The following is a 24643-nucleotide window of genomic DNA, read 5'->3' as shown; positions in this document are numbered from 1 at the left end:
CTCAGTTTATAAATTGACCTGATCCTTGACTCTCCATCTTTCTCCTTACAACTATTCAACAAATAATCATGTCAGTACCCTAAATTCATCTCATATGTGTCTCCTTTCCAAGAAACTGGTCTCTAAAATACATCTTTATAATCTTTCTTTGTGACAACTACCAGAATTTTCTACCAACTTGTTTTTCTGTTGTTGTTTTTCTTTTCGTTTCAGCCTCTATAAGGATGACAGATTTTCCAGACTTTCTATTTTTAAAATGTGTTAGGAGATTTCATATGGCTAACAGTCTCTTTAAGTTCCTCCTAAAATGTCTAATCATTTGTAAAAAACAGAATACATGTTGCAAATCAGCCTTTTGACAAAATTTCATGAAATTTATAGAAAGTGCATAAGAATGATGATAACAAATAGAACAATACAATTTAGGGTCTATGCATGCTTTTCTTAAAGAAATAGGTATTACTAAAAAAAAGAGGGAGGAAACAAAACAAAACAAAGTGGAAGCAACAGATAAAAGTCAAGCATTTAGTTGGATGCTCCTTGAATGCTTTCTTGTGTGGTATTACTTTCCCTGGTTACTACAGAATGTTTCCTATGCCAGTATTACACATACTGCCTCTTTTTTTTTTTTACCTGTTTTTATTTTTTTATTTTTTTTTGTTTTTTATTTTTTTAAATTAATTTTAATGGGGTGACATTGATAAATCAGGGTACATATGTTCAGAGAAAACATCTCTACGTTATTTTGACATTTGATTATGCTGCATTCCCATCACCCAAAGTCCACTTGTCTTCTGTCACTTTCTAACTGGTTTTCTTTGTGCCCCTCCCCCCCAAAACCCCTCCCTCTCCTCCTCTTCATCCACTAACCCCCACACTCTTGTCCATGTCTCTGAGTCTCATTTTTATGTCCCACCTCTGTATGGAATCATACAGTTCTTAGTTTTTTCTGATTTACTTATTTCTCTCAGTATAATGTTATCAAGGTCCATCCATGTTGTTGTAAATGATCCAATGTCATCATTTCTTATGGCTAAATCAAACTAAAAAGCTTTTGCATAGCTAAAGACAATAAGAACAGAATAAAAAGACAAACTATACAATGGGAAAATATATTTAACAATATGTCTGATAAAGCATTAATAACCAAAATTTATAAAGAACTTGTAAAACTCAATACCAGGAAGACAAACAATCCAATCAAAAAATGGGCGGAAGAAATGAATAGACACTTCTCCAAAGAGGACATAGACACTTCTCCATAGATGGCCAATAGGCATATGAAAAAATGCTCAACATCACTAATCATTAGAGAAATGCAAATTAAAACCACAATGAGATATCACCTCACACCAGTCAGAATGGCGCTCATCAGCAAAACAACACAGTATAAGTGCTGGCAAGGATGTGGAGAAAAGGGAACCCTCCTGCACTGCTGGTGGGAATGCGGACTGGTGAAGCCACTATGGAAAACAGTATGGAGATTTCTCAAGAAATTAAAAATCGAACTGCCTTTTGACCCAGCTATCCCACTTTTAGGAATATATCCCAAGAACACCATAGCACTGTTTGAAAAGCCCCCCCCCCCACCCCACCCCCCCCGTTTATGGCAGCATTGTTCACAATAGCGAAGATCTGGAAACAGCCCAAGTGTCTGTCAGTGGACGAGTGGATTAAAAAGCTTTGGTACATATATACTATGTAATACTACTCATATTGCCTCTTTTAATTTATTAGAGACTTCAAGTTTTGGGAAGTAAAAAAACAATAAGTGGTGACTGGATCAGAGATTGTAGGCAGTACTATATTGCAAGTTGGAAAATGTATGTTAACTGCAGATTAAGTTCAATACAGGTTAAGTGGTACATATGAAAGAAATAAGGTGGATGCTCATAGAAATGCAGATACTACTTCAAAATATCAAGAACTCTACTATGAAATTAAGAGAATGCTTCTATTGCACATGAGTTTAGGACTTCTGCATCAGATGGAAAATGTGAGGCATTAGAAACTATGCTGGGAAACATGCATAGGACACGTTGATTTGAGAAAAGCTTTCATTAAGTGATCAAAAATACAATAAGAAAAAATATTCTATGCATCTTCTCTGTTGGCAAACTTAGAGCCAGATTTGAAAATAAGTAAATAGAAAAAAAATCAAAGTGAAGAATGTCAGTGAAAATGACATCCTTCATAAAAGAAAAAAAAAAAGAATTAAAAAGGCAAAAACTGCCAGAGTCAACTGTTTTGGAATTCTGGAACGAAACAAAAGCTTTCACCAATTTGGGAAATGCATATTCAAGAAAAATGTCTAAATGTCTGTAAGAATGGTCAAATTTGTTGGCATTTTAATTTACAGTAGTCCTTTTCCCTACTTTCTAGCTCAGCAATATAGTTCAAAACAGCAGAAAACATTTCTGATATTAGCAGTAGAGAGAGCAGAGTTGGCCTTATTCACAGATATTTTCCCATATCTATTTATTTATTTATTTATTTATTTTTGAAATATATTTTTAATTAAATTTAATGGGATGACATGATCAATAAGAGTACAAAGGGTTTCAGTGAACGTCTCTACAACATTTAAGCTGTTGATTGTGTGATATGTCCACCACCCCAAAATTTTTCATATTTAATCTGTCTGATGGTGCCTAGGAAAATCCACTCAAAATGTTTGTCTTCCCTGACTCAAATTCACCCTGCACTAAAGTCATTATCCGGGAGGCATTTTCCAAAAACACTGATAGGTAGATGTTTTATTTACTGAGGCATTGAACAGAAATTTACACAAACAATAGACTAACAAAAATAAAAACTTGGGAGAAAAGGCTGGACAGTGAGACACTTTGGGGAAATAAGGGCTTTGAAAACTCTGACATATTCCATAAGCCACCTGCATGCCCGGGGATAGTATGTATACTAGAAAGACATGAGAGGATGCTCAGATCTCAATTCTGGCTGATCTTGAGGTCCTCTGCAAACAGACTTAAAGACAAGGAGTTGTAAATCACTTTCCTGAATGTTAAAAGTGGGCACCCAACATTTTCAGAATCTTCTGCAAAAACTGAAGGAGTTTTAGTTCCAGACAAATAAGAATATCTGTGTCTAGTCATTAGCTGACCACTAAGCTAGTGGAGCAGCAACTTTAGTGGCTGCACATGATAAAGAATACAGACTTTATAAACTTAACTTGAAAAAGCAATGCAAAAAGAAAACAACAAACAGAAACAACAACAAATCCCAAGGAATACGTTTTTTTCCTAGAGTGGTCATATTATAATATTCAAGATGTCAAATTATCAATTAAAAATTATGCAAAGAGGCCCTGGCCGGTTGGCTCAGCGGTAGAGCGTCGGCCTGGCGTGTGGGGGACCCGGGTTCGATTCCCGGCCAGGGCACATAGGAGAAGTGCCCATTTGCTTCTCCACCCCCCTCCTTCCTCTCTGTCTCTCTTTTCCCCTCCCGCAGCCAAGGCTCCATTGGAGCAAAGATGGCCCGGGCTCTGGGGATGGCTCCTAGGCCTCTGCCCCAGGCGCTAGAGTGGCTCTGGTCACGGCAGAGCGACGTCCCAGAGGGGCAAAGCATCGCCCCCTGGTGGGCAGAGCGTTGCCCCTGGTGGGCGTGCCGTGTGGATCCCGGTCGGGTGCATGCGGGAGTCTGTCTGACTGTCTCTCCCCGTTTCCAGCTTCAGAAAAAATACAAAAAAAAAATTATGCAAAGAAATAAAACAAAATTGTTACTTGGTTTTTAAATTTTGTTTAGCCACTTAAAAATATCTACTTATAGGATAATTTTCTTTAAATCAATTCCATGTTGTATGTTTGTCCACTAAAATATTTTTACCCAATTTTACCTCCTCCTAAAAGAATATGTGTCGTTCACACACAGAAAAGAAAAGTAATAAATAGCAACTGTCCAAAGTAGTCAAGATGTTGGACTTAATTAACTAAGACTTTAGCTAATCTATTTTAAATATGTTTAAAGATCTAAAAGAAACCATGTTTAAAAAAAAGAGAGAAATAGAGAGAGAAAAGTAAATACAAAAAGCACAGTTTATTCTTTTATTATTATTTATTAATTATTGTATTATTTTCAATGCAAACAACTATCTACCTACTTTTGCTCCACATTGTATACTTGACCTTTCTGCCAAATAACATATAACTATCAATGCTCATTTCTGAAGCCAATTCCTCACATCTTCACTGGAAAGCATCATCTGTCATCTTCACTCCTTCAATTCCCAACTCAATATAAGATCATTGCCTTCAGAATATGAACATGCTTCTATTTTCCAATTTTAAAAAAAAGTAATAAAATTACAACCTCAACAAAAATACATTTCCAGATATAATTGTTTTTCTTCCAGTGCCAATTCATCTGCTCCTGTTTGCAGAAAATTGCCACTAATTTGTATCTTTAGTTTTTCTCTTAAACTTATTTCAATTAGTTTTTTTCTCTGTATCATTCATCCAAATTGATCTCGTCAGATTCATCAATGACCTCTAACTTGCTAAATCCAATACCCAATATTCAATATTAGTTTTACTTGGCCTATTAAAAAGCATTTGACACAGTTGATAATACTTTTTTTCTTTACACACTTTCTTTACTTGTTTTCCAAACCATTGCATGCTTCTACATTCTTTTCTAACTGGTTGGTCCTTCACAGAGTCCACTGTTGACTCACATGCTTCCTCTAATCTCCTAATTATGCAGTGATCCAGGACTCCTATGTTGTTCTTTTTTCTTTATTGTTGAAACTCAATCTCTTGGTAGTCTTATTCATCTATAAATCAATGACTTTTAAATTTCATTCTTCAGCACTGCCCTTATTGTGGGTTCCAGAGACATAATCAACTACTTATGTAACATAGATATACACATCTAATAGTGTTATATGTATACATGTTTAATAGGGATACACATTTTATGAATAAATAAAGCAAACTCAACTGATCTTCCCTGCCAAGTCTAGTGCACCTTCATTCTTGTTCATCTCAATATGTAGCAACTGTAGTTTTCCATTTCTTAGACCAATAATGCTGAAGTCATTGCTGATTCTTTCTCTCATACCTCAAAACCTTTCAAGGAAATGTTACTCTAACTTCAAAATATATCTCAGATAAGATTATTCTTATTTCCACCATTATCTACTCTGAACTGTTCTATTATTATCTCTCTCCTGAATTATTATAACAACTATGTAACTGATTTTCCTGGTTTACCCTTGTTCCATTTAAAGCTATACTTATCACTGTAGTCACTTTATTTTATTTTTAAAAGATTTTATTTATTTATTTTAGTGAGGAGGTGGGGGAGCAGGAAGCATCAATTCCCATATGTGCCTTGACCAGGTAAGCCCAGGGTTTTGAACTGGTTACCTCAGTGTTCTAGGTCAATGCTTTATCCACTGTAGTCATTTTAATCCTAGGTCAGGGCCACTGTAGTCATTGGAATCCTTCATATTACTCCTTTGCTAAAAAACCTCCAAAAGTGTTTTGTTTTTCTCAGAATAAAATTCAAATTCTTTCAAATAGTCCTTAATATTCCAAATAATGTACTTTCCTCTCTACCTCTCTGATATATATTAACAACCCTGTCCACAGCTTACAAGGCACTGGTACCTGGTCTTTTGGTGGTCCATGTGCTGACTATTTCCTCTGCAGATACTGAGATCATCTCATTCCCATCTCAAATACTCAAATGCTATGTTCTTAATGAAATCTACGTTGACCACTTTATTTTAAATTTCAAACTGTCCTCACTCCCAACACTCCCAAATCTCCATACACTACTTTTATTAATTATTCAATTATCACCTCTAACATACCATGTAGAAAAGTGTTAACACAGCAAGACTGCTACCATTTAAAAGACCTGCTTACAAGATCTACAAGATTAACTCTTGATTGACATCTAGGACTTTGGTTTCTGAAAGTTTCATATAATCATATTAACTGGTAAAAATGTCTTATTGTACCTAACTCTTTGTGTAAGCAACATGGTTTATGCTATGCAAAAATTTTTAGTCTTTGGAGCTTCTATCAGCTTAACCACTTAAGACCCTTACTAATAACAATGGAGAAGGTCTTAATATGTGCTGACTTATTTTCTCACTTATGAGACACATCATCAAAAATCGATTTCATTGAAGGCCTATATATCAGTCAAAGAAACTAAATTATTAAAATGAAAATTCTCAAAATATAGTAGCTTAAGTTAATTTTCTTGGATAACAAATGGGTATTTCTTTTACACAAAACAATCCAGAAATGAGTTATCTAAAGTTAGTGGGACACCTCTACCACTTTCCGTGTGTGATTTTCATAGGTTACTCTGTCATCCAACATTTCCCACCCAGTGACAAGATCAGAGTATCAAAGACAAGTATCTTAGTGTTAAGAAAATGACTCATTTTGCACATTTCACTTAGGGCCACAATACTTTCCTTCAGCTTAGTCACATGGCCACAGCCAGATGCCAGGGGGTCTGAGAACATAGTCTGAAGCTGGTTAGCTACACTCAACTGAAACTTGGAAATTTGCTTACTAAAGAGAAGAATCTTGCTTTTATTCCTTATTAAATGCTCACATGCTCTGCAATAATGTAGCTGTTTGTTTGTGTATTGGCAGAAGTGGATGTGTAATGTTCTAATTTCCATTGTCTTTATCTTAAACGCTCTGTGTTCTCTCTGCTTTGTTTATTATATTGCTACATGTTGTGCCTATAACAGAATTCTTTTAGGGTAGATGGTTCTTTCCTTCTTGGAGTTTGATTTGAAAACAAATTCCTCGTTTATGCCCTCCGTACACCCCCAAAATATGCAACACTACTAAAATTGCCTTACTAACAACCAAGCAATTCATAGGAATATATTAGTTCAGAATATTACAATGTAAACTAGCCTAGCATACATGCATACACCAAACCAATTAAATGTGACTTAGAACCACTTAAAGTTTTTTGATAGATTTACATACAATCTACACAATTTCTATATTTCTATACTTTCAATTTTTTTTCTAACCCATAACAGTTTTGTTTCTGTTCTTTATGCTCCAATCACAAAACCTAGAGTAAATTCTGCAGAGACATGAACAGAAACTTTCAGACATAAGTTTGAAAGATGGCCACATTATAGGACAGACAATTAAAATATCAATGAAATAAGTAGGAAATACAGTAAAATGAGAGTTAAGAGATTTGCATGAGTGTTCACATATTGCCTGTAAGTTTATCTGTAGATAAGAAAAGACATCAATTTAAGTGTATGGCAATAAAAACTAAATAAAAAGAAAGATTAAAGTAGCAGTTCAAAGAAACAGAGCTATATGGATATTAAACATATGGTGAGTGATTTTATGATACCCCCTGGGTACCATTTAAACACCCACAAGTAATCTGATTACTTATCCCATCTGGAATCCACAAAGCTTCAGGTTAGTTGCTGTGTACCTAACTGCATGCCTTCAAAATAATTGGTGTTATATTATTTTTTTTCCTTATTAGCATTCTTCATCACTTCCAAAAGTGACATGGAAAGAGTACCCAAAGTGCATAATTAAATATGACAAAGGAGTTTCATCTGTTATTTTTATTTTATCTCATTCAGTGTCTTTTTTTCTAAGTTTTGTAGAGTAAAAAACATTTTTATTTGATCTTTTCGCATCCAGTTCCTGTTGTTTAGAAGTTAGCCAGTTTGAAGTGCATCAGAGTCTACATCCCAATCAATATCCATGTGTGTATCTCTGTGTGTGTGTGTGTGTGTGTGTGAATATTATATTTACCACTTATTGCAAGTCGAATGCATTTCTAAGCCTCTTAATTTAATAAATAAAGCCTTATATTATTGATGTAACTTGGATTTGTGTACTGGTACACCTTTTCTAAAATCTCTTGTGTTTTAGACATTTCTTAGGAGTTTCAATTTGAGAAGCATTTGCTAAAGTATTTAAATAAAATTATAGTGCTTTCAAATAAATTAATACATTAAAATTTAGCTTTAAATACAGTTCATTAAACAGGATATAAAGAAACATAAGAATTTGGAAAGAATTTAGCATTTCAACTTTATATATTGTAATGCTGACTAAATAAATGATCCCTTGAAAATTTCTCTCTCACTTATACTTTTTTCTTTATGCCTTGTTTTATAAGGTATTGAAGCAATCAATTAAGTTTTAAAAATCCTGGCTTATTATATCTTTCATGGTGTCTTCAAACCCAGTATTCAGTTTCTATCAGGTCAGGAACATCTACAAGTCTAAAGATAGCATCCTTTAACAAGAATAATTTTCAAAATCAACTTGTTGGAAATGAATTTAGGATGCTCACAGTAAATCTAGCTATTAGCTATGAGGGACACTAAAATTTATATAATTTTTTTTTAATCAAGTGAGAGGCAGGGAGGTAGAGAGACAGACTCTTGCACACATACCAACTGGAATTCACTGGGCAACACCCATCTGGGACTGATGTTTTGCCTACCTGGGGGCCGTTGCTCTGCTGCTCAGCAACTGAACCATTTTAGCACCTGAGGCAAAGCCATGGAGCCCTACTCAGCACCGAGGGACAATTAGCTCATTTGAGCCATGGCGGCAGGAGGGGATGAGAGAGAGAGTGAGAGCAAGAGCGAGAGCGAGAGAGAGAGAGAGAGAGAAGGAGGAATGGTAAGAAGCAGATGGGTGCTTTTCTTGTGTTTCCTGGCCAGGAATCAAACTGGGATTTATACATGCCAGGCCGATACTCTACTGCTGAGCCTACTGGCCAGGGAAAAAATATTTTTTTTAATTACAAGTAAATAAAAGGTACTATATTGAAATATGGGATGCAGAGTGCCATGATTACCACCTGAGGGAGAGTTACTCCCTAATGATCACCATCCGCCTATTGTTACAATAATGAGACATATACTTCAACTGTGTTTTATAAGCAACCATAAAAAAATAATAAAATTAAAAAATTAAATGAAAACAGCCTACTCTTTACAAAATCTAATCTCTGCCAATTAGTATATGGGTAGCAATTTATTTGTGTTGATGATGTTTTAAATTGGGAAGGATGATATAGGGAAAACAGCTGTGGTTAGGCTTGCTTACTTGTTTTCCAGCAGCAAACACTGCATAATTAGTGTGTGAGCACATGGCAGAAAACCACATGTGTGTTAGCCTATATGAAGCTATGAGTACTTTTCCTCAGAGGCAGTGGTTGTCCTGATTGCTTGCCTGCCACCATAAGGGTGGTTTTTCTGTTTGTTTGTCCATGACTACAAGAAGTGGTTTTCTGCTACCTATTTGCTTGTCTGGCATTTTGAGAATCCAATAAACAAAATGACCCAGCACCTTTTGGCTCCATGATTCTTCTGTGGTCTGCCCAAATCCAGTGTGAGCCTGCCTGGCCTCAACCATTGGCATTACACCTGACACTTTGAGCAGAATTTGGTTCAGACCAGTACAGAGCCACTAGCACCCTTAAAGAGCGAGATAGAGGAGTGCCTGTTATTGAGCATGTGGTTCCCTGTGGCTACCATGTTGGGTGTTCTTTACAGCCCTGCGAGCAGAAGGCAAAAGCTCTCTGTGAGAGGCTACCTGAGTTCAGGAGCTCCAGTGCGAGCTGGTGGACAAGCACCAGAAGCAGCAGGAGCTTGGATAGTTGCTGGAGAATGAGGCTGCCCAATTGTGAGAACTCCACTGTAAGCTGGAGGCTGAGCACTGACCCCAGCAGGCACTGGAGGAGATACTGCATTTGTGCTAGCTAAGTGTCTTTGAGTCAGTAGTAGTAATTGTTTTCAACTTTTCTGAGGAGGAAGCAGAGGAGGAGGAGGTTAGGGCTGAAAATGCCTTTGGCAGATTCAGAACCCAGCTGGTGGTCACCCAGATGGTGAAAACCTAGCAGCAGAAAGTGCCTCAGGGGCAAGACACAGCCCCCTCTGCAAGTAGTGAAGAACTCGGTGGTCCAGCCCTACATCCATCTAGAGTTGATGGAATTAGGGGCAGAATTTAGGCAGAAACCCACTGAGTCTCTGGAAGCTTAGTTGCTGTAGTTGTGGGACATAGAGGGTGGATGATATCATGCTCTCCAGAGCAGAAATAGAGAAATTAGTCACCATTACCACACACACCTCCTGTGTCAGTATCTTCAGAACTGCCATGACAGCAAAGGAAATTATACTCTTTTAGAAAGAGTAATGGTTGCCATTCGTATGGTCCAGAATGCTGTAGACTTACCAGGGGTAGTGAGTTGATGATACTTACATACTGAGTTGCAGCAGGTCCTCTGTAAACTGGGTATGAAGAATGCTGCTTTCAACCTGTGGTCCCATGGGACAGATAAAGTGTTTATGGCAAGGATGAAGGACCTTCTTCTTCAGAGCACCCCTTCTTCCCTTTTTGGGTTACTGGTGAATATATTTGGACCCTATGTTGGGCAGTCCATCAGTACTGTACCTGGGTGGTAGCAGATTTGGGGAAGGTAGGGCAGTATGGCACCATAAAGGTGTACCCAAACACAGATGTAGGTAGATTTGATTGTGGTCAGGGAAGATAGGGAATGATTAGATGGCAAAGCTAATAAAATCCTTTTAGATCTTTGGTGGCAGCTTTGGTCGGAACAGAAGTTCCAGCTGTAGACAAAGCAGGGGAAATAAGCAGCCCTGGCAGATGCAAAGAACATGATTGGCATTCATGCCACGTGGTGGCAAGACTATACATTGGAGGAAGCTGTCAAGAAAATGGTGCTCATTCTCATGGCTGCAAGACTATATACTGGAGGCAGTTGAGGGAGAGGAGGATCCCCAAACCCATTATTCCAGTTTGAAAAGGGAAAAGGCCAAGGGACCCATCTAACAGGGAGAAGTAGAGGCTAGAGGCCCCATGTGGAATTGGCAATCTGGAGCTTCCCTTCTAATGTGCAGTGGGTATTGGCCTTACTTGATATATGTGCTTTTACAGCAGCTAAGAGAACTGTCAAAGTGGCACAGGCCTTGAATGCATTTGACCCCACCAGGTCCTATGAGTTTAATATCCATGTCAACAAGGCCACCTCTAAGGACTTTGTATGGGGCTTGTGGCAATAGACAGCTGATGGAAAGTGGCTGAGGTTCTTTGTCAAAGAGCTGTATTGCTAGTTGCCTGTAATGAACCTACAGCTTGGGTAATTTTCACAGATGGCTGGGCTGTCTGTCTACCATGGACTGATCATTGAGTGGTATAATGGATTCTTGAAACAGAGGCTGTGACAAGAGGGAGGCACCAGCTCCTTGATGGATAGACATGTCACCTGTGGACAGACATGCCACTTGTGGACAGTGCTCCAGATTTTGAATGAGAGACCCTGTTGGGGGGGGCAGCACATATGGAAGCCCTTTGCACTGGGCAGCTGCTCCCATCCAGTTGCAGATATGCATCAAGGACACTTTCCTCAAGCTGGGCTTTGGGTGGCAGGGAAACATGCTCCTGCCTGCCCCAAAAGCCCTCCTTAAAGACCAATAGCTTCAATGGACATGGTTTGGTCCATACAGCCCCCCCACCTATAATGGGTGGTCTTGTTGGCACCATAAGGTAAGGGGCTAGATGTGGGCCTATGGGTAACTCCCTGGGCAAACGGTCGCCTATTATCCCTTGAGTGTTTAGAGAGACATCATTGGGAACAGAACCTTTGTAATTATTATCATTTTCAGTATAGCTTGTGCTTTAGTAGTCTGTTGCTGTAGTCTCTACTATTTCTGTGATGTAATGTACCTCACTCCTTGCACAAGAACTATTGTGAAAGATACCTGTAATGTAAATTGTGAGGCAAGCAATCCAAAATAGGTGGAGTGTAGGGAAAACAGCTGTAGTTAGTTAGAGTTGCTCACTTGTTTTCTGGCTGCAAGCACTTTGTTTGATTAGTGTGTGAGCATGTGGCAGAAAGCGACGTGTGTGTAGCCTATATAAGGCTATGAGTACTTTCCCTCAGGGGTGGCAGTTGTCTGGTTTTCTTGCAGGCTGCTGTGAGAATTCAACATATGGGAATGTCCCAACACCTTTCATTTCTTCAGTTCTTCTATGGTCTGCCCAAATCCAATGTGAATCTGACTGCCCTTGAAAACTGGCATTATAGATGGCAAATAGAATTTAATTTTCTTCACACAGCACAGTTCTCTTTTCAAATCTATGCAGAGGTGTAAACTATATTAGGACTAAGCAGGCGATGGGAAGAGGTTAATGTGTGTGAGGCAGCACCATCAGAGTACAATAGGTAAATTCTTGGTAGGCTATGTTAGAAAGGGGGCTGTGGACATTAAGTTTGAGATGTAATGAGATAAGATATTTGACCATCAGCATAGTAGAGAATGAATAATCAACAATATGCTTTTTCTGTTATTACCAGTAAAGAGTTTGGATCCATCTTTTCTACTTCTAGAATCAATTATCAAAAAAATAAAAAATAAAAAACCAAAAAAAAAAGAAACAAACAAAAATGGACCTTAGGGAAATATATGCATTTAATTTTCTTTTGGAAATTAAATTTTGCACTTATTCTCTAAGGTATTAAATTTCAATGTAATTTAAAATTTACCCACTCATTTTTAAGTATTTATTACTTTATTTTCAATGGTTTGTACTAGGCTTATAAATACTGAGTCTTGAAACATTGATTAGGAATATGACGGTTGCATTTTTCTTTACGTTGATATGAAAACACTGACATCATCATTAATTTTAGTAATATATTTAATTTTTAAATAAGTTATTTTAATACATGATGGATTTTATTTGCCTATATACATATACATAATTTTATATACATCTATATAGTTTTAAATATATATATACACAATTATTTAAATATATTCCATATCCACAGGATTTCAGGAAGGCAGTCATAAAATACAAATCATCAAGAAAATGTTTAGCATTTTTTTTTTTGTATTTTGTATTTTTCTTAAGTTGGAAACGGGGAGGCAGTCAGACAGACTCCCGCATGCGCTGGACCGGGATCCACCTGGCATACCCACCAGGGGGCGATGCTCTGCCCATCTGGGGCTTTGCTCTGTTGCCACCAGAGCCATTCTAGTGCCTGAGGCAGAGGCCACAGAGCCATCCTCAGCGCCTGGGCAAACTTTGCTCCAATGGAGCCTTGGCTGCAGGAGGGGAAGAGAGAGAAAGAGAGGAAGGAGAGGGGGAGGTGTGGAGAAGCAGATGGGCGCTTCTCCTGTGTGCCGGTAATTGAACCCGGGACTCCTGCACGCCAGGCTGACGCTCTACCACTGAGTTAACCGGCCAGGGCCAATGTTTAGCATTTTAAGCTAACATATACATAATTAAATTGTGCATGTGTTTGTATTTTGTGTCATAGGCACTATGGAATGTCATCTGAAAACAATTTATAACCTACTCATTGCCTTGGCTTTTTCTGCTATAAAGGTAAGAAAGATAAAATATCCTTTTAAATTGCTTGGCAGTTAAGAGTGGCCCAATATCATAGTTCTGACCAATTAGATATAAGCAGAAGTACTTTTGGATATTGGGGAGGGGCCATTGTTTGTTTGCTTTTCCTTTTAACAAGAAGACAAGACTCAATAAAATGTAAGGTTCGTAACCCTTCACTATCATTTTTCCTGGAACATAGACCTGAACCTGGTGATAAAGCAGCCATTTTGAAAAAATGGAATACTACTTAGTAAGAAATGATGACATACTGCTGTTTATGACAACTAGATGGAACTTGAGAACGTTATACTGAGTGAAATAAGTAAATCAGAGACAGCTAAGAAATATATGATTTTACATATAGGTGGGATATAAAACTGAGACTCATGGACATAGATAAAAGTAAAGTGGTTACCAGGGGGAGGGGATGTGGGGACAAGAGGGAGGGGACATAGAGAAGGGTATAAATAGGGAAAAATATAAGGTGATGAGAAATTATTTGACTTTGAGTGATGGTTATACAACATAATCAACAGTTCAAATGCTATAGAAATGTTCACCTGAAACCTATGTACTCTTATTGATCAATGTCACCCTGTTAAATTTAATTTTCTAAATAAAATTAAAAAAGAAAAAAATCACACACAAAAAAGATTAAAAAAGCAGGATGAGAGAAAGAACTGGGGTAATTTATTATATCTTTAGAATGCCGTTATTACCCTGGCCTGACTCACATAGAACTTCTCATTATTGAGATCAATAAACCCTTATTGTTTAAGTCACCATGTTTCAATTTTCTGTTATTTCCAATGAAAACAATTTGAACTGATATAACTAGATTATAATCTTCAGAAATTTTCCTGAAATTTTGTATTTTAATAAAATATTTAATTCCATAAATGACTTTCTAAAAGCTTACAAATAGTGAATACAATTTAAAGAATAGTAACAATAAAGTAGTACCTTTATTTTCCAAATATTTCTATTGCTGGCATTTTACAGTAGTAGCTACATTGTTTAAATGTTTACAAGGAGAAATGTTGACTGTTTTATTCTCTGATCATGAATATGATTTTCACATTTGAACTTAAGTTTTACTTGCATAACCTGAAATGTCTTCCTTCAAAATAGAGTCATGAAATATTAAAATCAGAAATCAGTATTTAGCTCTGGCCAGTTGTCTCAGTAGTAGAGTTTCAGCCCGGTGTGTGGATGTCCCAGGTTCAATTTTCGGTCAGAGCATACAGGTGAAGTGACCATCTGCTTCTCAACCCCTCCCCCCTCTCTTCTCTCTATCTTTCTTTTCTCCTCCTGCAGTCATAGCTTGGTTGGAACAAGTTGGCCCCGGATGCTGAGGATGGCTCCATGGTCTCACCTCAGGTATGGAAATAGCTCACTTGCCGAGCAACAGAGCAATGGCCCCAGATGGGCAGAGCATTGACTCATAGGGGGCTTGCTGGGTGGATCCTGGTTGGGGCACATGTGGGAGTCTGCCTCCTCACTTCTCACTTAAGAAAAATAAAAAATAATCATTATTTAAATGGACAAATACATGTTAATTGCTTAATATGTTACTAAATAGGCTTTAATGAAGAAAAAAAGAAAATATATATTTTTGTCATAATATCAAACAAAACTTTGAGCAGAGGAAGAAAAAAATGATATGCAAAGCCATTCCCAAAAGGACTTAACAGAAGCCTAAGTCCTATAACAAGCTCCTTTTACTAGCTTGCCATGATCTACTGTTTCTTTGAGTGAAATGAGTATCAACTCTGTTTGGTAAGAGAAGTTTCTGGTGGTCTTTAACTGGGGGTGTTGCATCAATAGCATCTTCATATTGGTTAAATTGTGGTATTTGAATTGCCTTCAGCCTTTGAGGTGACATTCATTCAAGTGAATAATCTGAGATGTCAATTTCACTGTGAATCATAGTACAAATCAACTCAGTTCCAGCTAACTCTAATATATCAGCACTGCCCTACACTTAGGAATAAGCACCTCCTCATACTACCAAGCAAAAAGATGCATAGGGAGATTGAGGGAGAGAGCCAAAAAGGACATTGAAAAAAACAAACTCATGGACATGGGCAACAGTGTGTTGACTGCCAGGGCAGAAGTGTTGGTGAGGTAGAGGAGGGTACAGGGGGGATAAATGGTGATGGACAAAGACTTGACTTGGGGTGGAAAATATACAGTATGGTGTATAGAGATGTGTTGTAGAACTGGACACCTGAAACCTGTATGATTATGTTTTCCAGTGTCACCCCAATAAAACTTAATTTAAAAATGGATGCATAAAGTGAATTTTATGTGCATGTAAAAGACCAACAGGACTAAAACAGGTAACTGAGTTTGAAGAAAGCAATGAGATAAATCTGCAATAATAACTAAAACTCGTTTGATACCCTGAACAACCAAAATTTATTTATAATTTTGAGAAAAAATAAGGTATAAAATAATTTATTTATTAGCATTAATTTGTGCTTGTGAATAGGAAAAATTGTAGACAAATATCAGAAAGCTGGCAGAAAAGTAAAAAATAAATAAAAGATAGTAGATATTTTCAATAAACATTGTATCATTTCTCAATATATTATTTTAATTAATTTTATATAGCACAATAATTGCACATTTTTTGTATACTTTCAGTTCTGTCAATACAGTATATTTTTTAAAACTGTATTTGTAAAATACATTATTTTAGAAAGCAGGTGCTCAATAAAATGTTACAGAAGATAGAATTTTTTTCCCAAAAACATAATTTTGCTATTTTTTTGTTTTCTTTAATAGTTTTTCACTTTTATTTTTAAAGGTTTTACTCACTTTAGAGAGGCGAGAGAGAGAGAAGGAAAGAGAGAGAGAGAAGTGGGGAGGAGCAGGTAGCATCAACTCCCATATGTGCCTTGACTGGGCAAGCCCAGGGTTTTGAACTGGTGACCTCAGTGTTTCAGGTTGACGCTTTATCCACTGCGCCACCATAGGTCAGGTTGTCTTCTATAGTCTTTGATAGATGAGAAATTTTATGATTTAAATTTAATTTGAATTATATTGGGTCAAATTTGTAATCATACTAAATTCTTTCATGTTTAATAAGCTCTTCAGCAATAACTATGTACGCTATTTAGTTGTATTCCTAGGAACCTTATCATCTCCTTTTCTAATAAAACATTTGAACATTTGAATCTTGACATTGAGCAAAGGATAACACTTATAATTGAATATGTCAATAAGAAGATACAAAATTCAATTTAAATAGGCTGCTGTAATGAGTTTATAATATATTATGACTACCATTGAAATAGATGAAAGATTGTAATTGATTAAATTTTTAATGCTAATTATTCTGGTATTAAGACTTATTTTCTTGTCACAATTGAATTGTTACTCCTTATCACAGAGCTATTAAAGAGATTTCTAGATCTACATTTAATCTAATATCTACATGACAACAAATAAAGCACCATAATAATTTTCTTATTAGGGCTATCCATAACAAATATGAAATATTGCTAGTTATATCCAAACATTTTTTGCCTTCTCACACAGACCTAATATATGCTTGAAATTATAAGTCATAGGCAAAAGGGAAAAAAATAATTAGAAAACAGAAGAAAAACATACCTTACATAATTTATTTGGATCCATTCATTATTTACTGAGAGTAATATTTAAAAAAATATTTAATCAATTAAAATATCTATACATTTTCATGAAAGTAGAGAAAAATGTATTATTACTAATCATCAATTATTATGAAAATAATCATAAAAGCAGTATTATTATGAAAGAAAATAGAGACAGATTTGATTTTAGGAAGATGTGAAACTGAGGATTTTATTTTATTTTAGTTTAGTTTTAAAAATTTAAACAAATGATAATTGAGTATTTTAGAATTCTATTGAAAGAAGCTAGCTGGTTCAGAAAACTGCAAGAAACAAGACAAGAGGTGACTGATCAATTTATGTACCACAGAGAGAAGGAAAGAATAAGATTTAGAGTATACATTGAAAGTGAAATTAAAAAAAAGAATCTATGTTTTGTAACAGAAATAATATGTTAGTCATAGTGAAGATGCAGTTATATGTATCAGTGCATTGGCATTATGATAAGCATCATTGATTTGATGGCATGTAGCTTCTCTGGAAAATGAAAGCTGATGTTTCTCAGCATGACAGAAGATAAGGTGGATGGTAGGATTAAAGATTAGGATATCATAGAAAAAAATTTTAAATAACTTCTAAGGACAAGCAATAGATTAGGAATAGGCATATCTCCAGAATATACAAAAAAAGTTACTATTAAAGGAGAACAAAACAACTCAATAAAAATTAGGCAAAATTATTAACAAATATTTCACAAAAGAAGTTATATAAATATTTAATAAACACATGAAAAAATATACAACATCATTAGTCATTAGTAATGAAACTCAAAATTGTAAGGACATACTACCACTTCATACACTATACAATGGCTATAATAAGAAGGACAGACAATTACAAATGTTGACAATGATATGGGAAAATAAGAACCTTTATATATTCTTGGCAGGATAGGAAAATTGTAAAGATATAAGGAATGCCATTTGTCAGTTTCTCAAAAGTTTATATATAAATTAGCAAACAACCCAGCTGTTTCACTCAGGTATTTACACAAGGGAAATAAAAACATATCTACACACCCTGGTCGGTTGGCTCAGTGGTAGAGCATCGGCCTGGTGTGCAGAAGTCCCAGGTTCGATTCCCGGCCAGGGCACACAGGAGAATCGCCCATCTGCTTCTCCACCCCTCCCCCTCTCCTTCCTCTCTGTCTCTCTCTTCCCCTCCCGCAGCCGAGGCTCCATTGGAGCAAAGATGGCCTGGGCACTGGGGATGGCTCCTTGGCCTCTGCCCCAGGTGCTAGAGTGGCTCTGGTCGCAACAGAGCGACGCCCCAGACGGGCAGAGCATCGCTCCCTGGTGGGCGTGCCAGGTGGATCCCTGTCAGGCGCATGCGGGAGTCTGTCTGTCTCTCCCTGTTTCCAGCTTCAGAAAAAATACAAAAACAAACAAACAAACAAAAAAACATATCTACACAGTCTTGCAGAATAATGTTCACAGAAGCATGATCATAAAATAAACTTGGAAACATCCCATATTTTCATCAATTGGTGAATAGATAAAAAATGTAATAGTCCATAAAATGGAATATTATTCAACAATAAAAAATATTTTGTTTACTAGCACACACACTACGTCATAGATAGACCTCAAAATCCATAAGCCACAAACAAGACAATACATGTTGTATACTTGTGCTTATATGAAATGTACAGAAAGCAAATTTACAGACAGAAACTAAATTATTGGTCACCTGGGGCTACAGGTAGAAATAGAAATAAATTATAAACAAGAATGAAAATCTTATTGGGGAGAGAAAAATGTTCTAAAATTGGTTTATGGTAAAGGTGAACCATTTGATAAGTTACTGAAAAAAAATCACTAAATTGCTCATTTGAAATGGGTAAATTTTATGACATATGGGTAAAATATACTTCAATAAAGTTGTTTAAAAAATAGTTGCTGAATATTTCCAGGTATTAAGTAAGAAATGTATAAAAATTATATCAAAACAGAAATCTTTCTGACTATTTTAGCTAAAGACCCAAATGGACAAATGCAAAAAAAATAATAATAAAGGTAAATTTATTTCATATTTTATTTAAAGATGTTAAAAAAATACTTCTCTAGGTATTGCAAGGGAAATTGCTTAAAGAATGTTGTGTTCTTTAGTTCATACCTCATCTTAAGATATAAATGAATGTAAGTTAAAGACTCTTAGAGCTTTAGAAAAATTACTTGGAGAGCTTAACGGATATCTGCTAGAGTGGGGAAAGTGGGAGTTATTTTCTGATTCATTCCTCACTCATGAAAATGGCAGCCTGATAATAGAATTGGTCTGCTTTCCCAGAACTTGTTAGGTAAAACAAACATACATATTTCTTGTGCATTAGATTTGAGCCAAGTGGGACAAATAGAGCTGTTTTGGTGTCATCTTGAAGGTATTTGCTAAAGAGATGTTTCTGAATAAGCATTGGGATCTCAACAGTGTGTGGGTAAACCAACCAACCAACCAACCAACCAATAAATTAAAAAAACAGAATATAAGCATATTCCAGAAGAGTTCAACCTAAGGAGGCTTTAAGGAAAGGGATAGGGTGTCTCTGACAAATCAACAGATCACCTCAAAATATTGAGCTTTTGAATACCCACAAAATCAAGAGAGCATGAACGCCAAATTATGATATTAACAGGCAAATACGATCTTTTTTACTACTATACGTTTATCTCACTATCGCTTTTTTAAACTGGAACTATTCCAAATCACAACTGGAAATCTATAGGCAAAGAGAATGAGGTAAACCGGTAAGACAAAGAAGTGTCCAGGTGGTCTCCCATTTCTGTCTGCAGCCTTGAACCAGAAATAAATGTACCAAGCATTATGATCAGAATTGGACACATAATATAGTTAATAAAATCCAAATATGCCATACTCTATTATTTCTGTCCATTTACATTTAATAAATTCCCAGTTATTTGCCATCATTTTTGAAGTTTTTAATTTTTTATATAACTTGTCATACTTCACACCACACACAAATAGCTTAGCACCCAAATCCTGTCTTTCCTCATCTATTTCCATTAATTTTTTTTTCTCTGCTCTTCTTCAGACAGCACTCTTATGGTCATCTCTCAGCCTTTCTTAACACATGCAACTTTTCTATACATATTATCATATCTCCAGATTGTCTGCTGGAAGATTACCTTCTTTTGACATTCAAATACTCTCATTTTTTTTTCAACCTTCTACATTTATTCTGGAATATCTTGTGAACATTTGGTTATGGTCTGTAACTAAAATGTTCTCCCATAAGCACTCATGGATAAAGCCTCCAGTTTTTTTCAAGATATCTCACTTTGGACAAGATAAAGGAGATTTTTTTAAAGTTTAAGTTCCTAAGGTAGTCTTTTCTAAAAAACAATAAATTAATGAGTATTGGCTTTTCTAATTTATACTGCAATATTTTTATACTTGCTATTTTAAATATATCTGTTTCTTAAGTAAACAACTTAAATACATTTTCATTCTTTTTTTTTCTGATGCAGAATTCAGGTTAATTAATATTGTACTGCATTTTATAATGTGTATGTCTGAAGCCTCCTGATGCATTTTTACATTCTTGTGATTTGAAAGGCCATATTCTTCAAGCAATAAAATTCTGATGTGTTAGAAAAAAAAAAGGCTATGCTCAAATATCTGGCTCTTGATATCCAGAATGTTACCTTCTAACCCACGCCTACCAAAACTAGAAATCCTATATCTTGCCCTGTTTTCTAATACTATGACACTTTTAACCATCTGCCTTTCAGCCAACGTTATTTGTTTGTTTCCAGCTATGTTATAGTGCCTAACACAGAGTAAATGAATAAAGCTTTTACCTTAATGTAACGATGTATCTTACCAAGACTTTTGGGGCAATTAATATCCTTTTCTGTACAAATATATAGGCATAAAACCATCAAATATAATGGGCAAATATTATCAGATTTCACTGATCTATCTATTTCTATTATCTATTTGGAAATCTATTTTAGATTTCTAAAATCTATCTATGATATTCTATTCTATATTGAATAAACTTTTTATGTACTTCAACATTGTACTTTTCATTATTCCTATCTTTATGTCTTAAATAATGCCAGGCCTGCTCCCAATTACACTGTTTTTACTGCAGTTTTTCAGATTGAAGCTGATTCTGCTGCCATAACCCAGACAATCTATCATCCTTTTCAGATTTTGACATAGGATCAGATATAAAGTCGGACCCTCCTCATTCTATATTATATCTTCTAGATCATGACTTTGCAAACAAGAAAATCACAGTTGCTTTAAATGCATGATTTATTGAAGTCTGCTTAGTAACCTCATATTTTTGCTTATGTCTGGAAAAATTTTAAAGGAAATTAAATATGACATTTGTCTTTCTCTGCCTGGCTTATTTCACTTAGCATAAAAATCTCCAGGTCCATCCATGCTGTCACCAAAGGTAAGATTTCCTTCTTTTATACAGTCACAATATGATGCAGTGCAGAGCGGGTGTTATAGTGAATGGGACACTTGAAACCAAACCAACACAATTAATTAAAAATTAAAATTAAAAAAATATTAGACATGAGACTTATTAAATTAAATGTCCCACTATAAAAAATATATAGCTTGAGTTAAAATTATTTTATTTCTAATTATTTAATAAAAAATGAGGCAAACTACTTATAAAGAAATACAATTCCTGCTTACATCTAAAGACCTGTTGCTGTTGTTTCATGTAAATTGTAGTAGAATATGAATAAACTGCATTTTCCAGGTTTACTCAGACAATCAATGTTATTCAAAGACTTTCTCAATAGAAAGGAAAAGTGGGAATTGGACTAAATTAGATGTAACTTTAACCTGATTGACTATTGATGAAAATGAAGTGAGTTTAAAAAAAATTTCTAGTTAAGCTCTCTACTACAAAAATACTAATTGCTTGATACATTTCACATTAAGAAATTTAATCTACTGGGCAACTTTGCTGATATAGACACAGAGAACAAGAAGAAGCTAAAATTTAATATACTATGCGTAAGGTCCATCTTCAGAGGAAATTAGGCCATTGGGGCCAAGATCCATTTTCAGGGAGAAATCTGATTAAAAATGTAAGTTAGGGTATAAGGTGGTTCAAACAGACTGTTCATCTAACATGGCTAGAATTGTGTATGAAGAATGTGCTCATTATATACTCTTGTGGAGTCTAAATTCAACACTAAGAGAATGAGAAGGAAAGCCCCCAAATACTATCAGGTCTAGTTCTCATTGACTTCCTGGCCAGGAGCAGATACATTCTGAAGATAACTGTTTTTCTTTGATGGAAAAATGAGTGAGTCTAACATAGGATTAATCATGTTTTAAGTGGCCTTAACCATTTAAGGGGATGCCTTTCCTTGGATAAGGTCATATAAAGAGCAATTGCCTTACCTAAATTACCAATAATATTTCTAATGAGAAATGTAGAAACAAGAGCTGAACTTTTGAGAGGTTCAATATTGATAATGTACTGATTGAAAAAAAAATAATTTAATAGAAAAAGAGTTTGTTTGAAAGTTAAAATTTTTTATTAGTCATCTTATGCCTCCAACAAGATAATCTTGGAATTTTCAAGTGGTTTTAATAAAGCATTTAGCATAAAAATTAAAGATTCATTCTGCCATAAAGTAATTCCTAATTAGGTTTATTTCAGTTAAGGAAAACATTTGGTAATAATGAAAAATAATTCAACTTTATATAAAATATACTTTTATAGTGATGTAAAAAATAGATACTTATGCCTTTTGGTGGTGTGACTTACTTGACTTGGGAGATTGTTTGTTTTTTGTATTGGTGATTATATTAAGAAATCTGATTTTATGCTTTTGTGAGTCAGTGGTATAAAGAATCCAAGCATTAAAAGTAGAACATTTAAAAAAAAGATAAAAGGAATTAGATTATAAAACATTTTTACCTACGTCTTGATTTTCAGGAGATTTTTTTAAAGCATTCCATTCACTTACAATGTTATTTAATTTATAATATGAGACTCCTAGAGAGTGCTTTGGAATATATATTCATAGGATGATTTCCTACACATTAAAGGTCTATTTTGAACACAGACAAAAAGTGGTCCAAGATAAAGTTGAGGGCTATAAAAGAATATTTCAAGAGGACTAAAAGTGATTGATATTGAACATATGTATTTTGTAACTTAATAGCTGTTTGGGGTTAAATACAGGTTATTCAAGTATTTGCACACTATATTTGGATTGCAGATACAGTTAGTGGAGTAAGAAACAACACTTGGATTCAATGAATAACTGAGTTAAAGGTTATGGAAGTTTATATTCCAAGTGGGGAATTGGTACAATAGCCATATTCTTTTTGCATGTGTGAGAACAAATATTAGGGTAAGGATGTGCTATATTTAGATTTTCTCTGTGGGATAAAGGAATGTGACTTTAATTAATTTTCAAATACTTAGCATTCTCATTCATTTTATAAATTTGTGGTGTTTTCCTATTCTTAAAAGGTTTACATTTTTAAAAATTCTATTCTAAGCTTGTCTCCTCATCAAACTGTTTTCCTTCCAAATATTTCAAATGGTTTTATTTTTTTTAATAAAACAGCCTTATATTTCCTGGGACATTTTAAATCTGTTCATCTCTATTACCTGATAACATTTATAAACTTAACACAAATATATGATTAACCTCCTCAAATCTGCTTTTTCTTCTTTCTTACCTATAGCATTCTACCTCTCACTGTTGACTCTAAGTAGTTACCATATGCTAGAAATTCTATCCAAACAATGCCCATAAAGCCAATCTGTATAAAACCCACCTGTTCCTAATAATGTTAACTCACATTAATCAAATTGCCTCCTTAATCCCTTGTGTCAATCGATCTACACATAGCCATCATATTTAATCTGAAGATAAAATTCACAATTAAAATTACTATTAGTCAAATGAAGATATAAATCTGTTTCTTTTAGAGATTAGTGCTCCAATTTAAAATGCTTATTTTAAATTTCAAGTGTTATTTCTCTGCTTAGATCCATTGAGGCAAAATCTCTAAGGAAAGATGCTGGAAGTTTTTCAGGTGATTCTCATAAATAATGACCTTTGAGAATTCAATGAAAACTCTGGAATCACCAGGTTAGAAGTTACTAGTTAGAAATCAAATTACCATGTCCCGGTTCTCACTCAGGAAGTCTCTGGATGACTAATAAAACCCATTTGCTCTGGTGCAGTGTATCTGAAGACAGACACTTGGGGATTCTTAGCCTTCAGGATTCACACCATTTATTTAAGGTAAATCTTTAATTTGTTAACCTATGACCCCAAACATGACAATGTTGTGCTCAAAACTTGACAATGATTATTTAGTGGTGTCCAATGTACTATATGGAGCTCTTTGCTAGGATTTACTAATCTCCACAATATTCCCTGACTCAAAGCAGCTCAATCTTATCTACTGTTGATCTTAGACCTGTTCCTTCTCTTCTGGTTAAATTTGATTTCTCCCCTTTGTTCTTATTAAAAATGTGCTTAGCTATCTTTTTTGAGTGAAACTTATATGCAATCTGTTATGACCCTATAATTGGGAAACTTATTA

The sequence above is a fragment of the Saccopteryx leptura genome, chromosome 5 (assembly GCF_036850995.1).
Source record: "Saccopteryx leptura isolate mSacLep1 chromosome 5, mSacLep1_pri_phased_curated, whole genome shotgun sequence".
Lineage (NCBI taxonomy): Eukaryota > Metazoa > Chordata > Mammalia > Chiroptera > Emballonuridae > Saccopteryx > Saccopteryx leptura.
Note: the sequence above shows the minus strand (reverse complement) of the source record.